This window comes from Megalopta genalis, unplaced genomic scaffold (assembly GCF_051020955.1).
Source record: "Megalopta genalis isolate 19385.01 unplaced genomic scaffold, iyMegGena1_principal scaffold0681, whole genome shotgun sequence".
Taxonomy (NCBI): domain Eukaryota; kingdom Metazoa; phylum Arthropoda; class Insecta; order Hymenoptera; family Halictidae; genus Megalopta; species Megalopta genalis.
The window spans coordinates 46,005-50,960 of record NW_027476750.1 but is presented as its reverse complement, the minus strand read 5'-3'; positions in this window follow the sequence as shown (position 1 = coordinate 50,960).

Here is a 4,956-nt window from a genome sequence, read left to right as displayed (position 1 = left end):
GCTTCAAATGCAGAGGAAACAAACGAGTTAGCATCAAATCCATGCAAAACACATGATTTAGCGTCAAACCAATTGCGATGCAGAAGGTTTAGCTTCAAATCCAACCGAAACACATGATTTAGCTTCAAATCAATGCGATGTATAAGGTTTAGCTTCAAATCCATGCGAAACAAATGATTTAGCTTCAATCAATTGGGACATAAGTGATATAGCTTCAAATGCAGACGAATGAAACGAGTTAGCTTCAAAATCCATGCGATACATATCATTTAGCATCAAATCGACACGGAGTAGACGGCTTAGCTTCAAATCCATGCGAGACAAATGATTTAGGTTCAGATACTTGCGATATAAGTGATATAGCTTCAAATGCAGACGAAACAAACGAGTTAGCTTCAAATCCATGCGAAATAAATGATTCAGCTTCAAACGGTTGGGGTATAAGTGATATAGCTTCAAATGCAGACGAACCGGACGAGTTCGCTTCAAATCCACGCGACACAAATGATTTAGCTTCAGATAGCTGCAATATAAGTGTTCTGGATTCATATGCAGACGAAACAAACGAGTTAGCTTCATATCCAAGCGAAACTCATGATTTAGCTTCAAATCAATGCGATGTATAATATTTAGCTTCAAATCCATGCGAAACAAATGATTTAGCTTCATACACTTGGGGTATGAGTGATATAGCTTCAAATGCAGTCGAAACAAACGAGTTCGCTTCACATCCACGCGACACAAATGATTTAGCTTCAGATACTTGCGACATAACTGATATAGCTTCAAATGCAGGGGAAACAAACGAGTTAGCATCAAATCCATGCAAAACACATGATTTAGCTTCAAATCAATGCGATGTAGAATGTTTAGTTTCAAATCCTTGCGAAACACATGATTTAGCTTCAAATCAATGCGATGCAGAAGGTTTAGCTTCAAATCCATGCGATACACAAGATTTAGCATCAAATCAATGAGATGTAGAATGTTTAGCTTCAAACCCATGCGACACAAATGATTTGGCTTGAAATACTTGCGATATAATTGATATAGTTTCAAATGCAGAAGGAACAAACGAGCTACCTTCAACTCCATGCGAAAAAGAAGACTGAGTACCAAATCAATGCGATGCAGAAGGTTTAGCTTCAAATCCATGCGAAACAAATGATTTAGCTTCAGATACTTGCGATATAAGTGATATAGCTTCAAATGCCGTCGAAACTAACGAGTTAGCATCAAATCCGTGCAAAACACTTGATTTAGCTTCGAATCAATGCGATGCAGAAGGTTTAGCTTCAAATCAATGCGAAACAAATGATTTGCTTCAAACAATTGAGATATAAGAGATATAGCTTCAAATGCAGCCGAAGCAAACGAGTTAGCTACAAATCCAAGAGAATCACACGATTTAGCTTCAAATAAATGCGATTTAGAAGGTTTAGCTTCAAATACATGCGAAACAAATGATTTAGCTTCAGATACTTGCGATATAATTGATATAGCATTAAATGCAAGCGAAACGAACGAGTAGGCTTCAAATCCATGCGGAAGACATGATTTAGCTGCAAATCTATGTGATGTAAAAGGTTTAGCTTCAAATCCATGCGAAACAAATGATTTAGCTTCAAATCGATACGATGTAGAAGGCTTAGCTTCAAATCCATACGAAACAAATGATTTAGGTTCAGATACTCGCGATATAAGTGATATAGCTTCAAATGCAGGCGAAACGATGGAGTTAGCTTCAAATCCATGCGAAACACATGATTTAGCTTGAAATCAATGCGATGTAGAAGGTTTAGCTACAAATCCATGCGAAACACATGATTTAGTTTCAAATCAATTCGAAGTAGAAGGAGTACCTTCAAATCCATGCGAAACAAATGGTTTAGCTACAAATACTTGTGAAATACGTTAGATAGATCCAACTCCATGCGAAACACATGATTTAGCTTCAAATCCATGCGAAACAATTGATTTAGCTTCAAATTAATTCGAAACACATGTCTTAGCTTAATATTCATGCGAAACAAATGGATCAGCATCAAATACTTTTGATATACATCATTCAGCTTCAACTGCATGTGAAACAAACGAGGTAGCTTCAAATTCAAGCGAAACACATGATTCAGCTTCAAATCAATGCTATGTAGAAGGTTTAGCTTCAAATACGTGCGAAACAAATGATTTAGCATCAGATACTTGCGATATAGGTAATATAGGTTCAAATGCAAGGGAAACAAAAGAGTTAGCTTCAAATCCATGCAAAACACATGATTAAGCTTCAAATCAATGCTATGTGGAAGGTTTAGTTTCAAATTCATGCGACACAAATGATTTAGCTTGAGATACTTGTGATATAAGTGATATAGCTTCAAATGCTGGCGAAACGATCGCGCCAGCTTCATATCCATGCGAAACACATGATTTTGCTCCAGATGCTTGCGATATAAGTGATATAGCTTCAAATGCAAACGAAACAAACGAGTAAGCTACAAATCCATGCGAAACACATGATTTAGCTTCAAATCCATGCGTTGTGGAAGATTTATCTTCAAATCCATGCAAAACAAATCATTTAGCAACAGATACTTGCGATGTAACTGATATAGCTTCAAATGCTGGAGAAACCAACGAGTTTGCTCCAAATCTATGCGAAACAACTGATTTTGCTTCAAATCAATGCGAAGCAGAAGGCTTAGCTTCAAATCCATGCGAAACAAATGATTTAGCTTCAAACAATTGGGATATAAGTGATATAGCTTCAAACGCTGACGAATCAAACGAGTTAGCTTCAAAATCCATGCGAGGCACATGATTTAGCTTCGAATCAACACGATTTAGTAGGTTTAGCTTCAAATCCATGCGAAACGACTGGTTGAGCTTCAAACACTTGCGAAATGGGTGATATAGCTTCAGCTGCGTGCGAAACAAATGATTTAGGTTCAGATACTTGCGATATAAGTGATATGGTTTCAAATGCAGCCGAAGCAAACGAGTTAGCTTCAAATCCAAGCGAATCACATGATTTAGCTTCAAATCAATGCGATGTATAAGGTTTAGCTTCAAATCCATGCGAAAAACATGATTTAGCAGCAAATCAATACGATGTAGAAGTTTTAGCTTCAAATCCATGCGAAACAAATGATTTAGCTTTAGATACTAGCGATATAGGTGATATAGCTTCAAATGCAGGGGCAACAAACGAGTTAGCTTCAAATCCATACAAAACATATGATTTAGCTGCAAATCCATGCGATGTAGAAGATTTAGCTTCAAATCCTTGCGAAACATATGATTTAGCTTCAGATACTAGCGATATAAGTGATATAGCTTCATATGCAGACGAAACAAACGAGTTAGCTTCATATCCAAGCGAAACATATGATTTAGCTTTAATCAGTGCGATGTAGAATGTTTAGCTTCAAATCCATGCGAAACACATGATTTAACATCAGATAGTTGCGATATAAGTGATATAGCTTCAACTACATGCGAAACAAACGAGTTAGCTTCAAATCCATTCAAAACACATGAATAAGCTTCAAATCAATTCGAAGTAGAAGGATTAACTTCAAATCCATGGGAAACAAATGGTTTAGCTACAAATACTTGTGATATACGTTATTTATATTCAACTGCATGCGCAACAAACGAGTTAGCTTCAAATCCATGCGAAACACATGATTTAGGATCAAATCAATGCGAGGTAGAAGGCTTATCTTGAAATCCATGAGAAACAAATGATTTAGGTTCAGATACTTGCAATATAAGTGATCTAGCTTCAAATGCAGACGAAACAAACGAGTTAGCTTCAAATCCATGCGAAACACATGATTTAGCTGCAAATCCATGCGATGTAGAAGATTTAGCTTCAAATCCATGCAGAACAACTGAATTAGCTTCAGATACAGACGATATAAGTGATATAGCTTCAAATGCAGGGGAAACAAACGAGTTAGCATCAAATCCATGCAAAACACATGATTTAGCTTCAAATCAATGCAATGCAGAAGGTTTAGCTTCAAATCCATGCGAAATAAATGGTTTAGCTTCAGATACTAGCAATATAAGTGATATAGCTTCATATGCAGACGAAACAAACGAGTTAGCTTCATATCCAAGCGAAACGCATGATTTAGCTTTAATCAGTGCGATGTAGAATGTTTAGCTTCAAATCCATGCGAAATAAATGGTTTAGCTACAAATACTTGTGATATACGTTATTTAGATTCAACTGCATGCGCAACAAACGAATCAGCTTCAAATACATGTGAAACCCATGATTTAGCAGCAAATCAATGGGATGTAGAAGGTTTAGCTGCAAATCCATGCGAAACAAATGATATAGCTTCAAACACTTGGGATATATGTGATATAGCTTCAAATGCAGACGAAACAAACTAGTTAGTTTCAAATCCATGCGAAACACATGATTTAGCTGCAAATCAATGCGATGTAGAAGGTTTAGCTTCAAATCCATGCGGAACAAATGATTTAGCTTGAGATACTTGCGATGTAAGTGAAACAGCTTCAAATGCAGACGAAAGAAACGTGTTAGATACAAATCCAAGCGAAACACATGATTTGGCGTCAAATCAATGCGATGTAGAAGGTTTAGCTTCAACTCCAAACGGAACACGTAATTTAGCTTCAAATCAATGCGATGTAGAGGGTTTAGCTTCAAATCCATGCGAGACAAATTATTGAGCTTCAAACACTTGCGATATAAGTGATATAGCTTCGAATGCAGACGAAACAAAGGAGTTAGCTTCAAAATCCATGCGATACATATCATTTAACTTCAAATCGATACGACGTAGAAGGCTTAGCTTCAAATCCATGCGAAACAAATGATTTAGGTTCAGATACTTGCGATATAAGTAATATAGTTTCAAATGCAGACAAATCAAACGAGTTAGCTTGAAAATCCATGCGATACACATGATTTAGCTT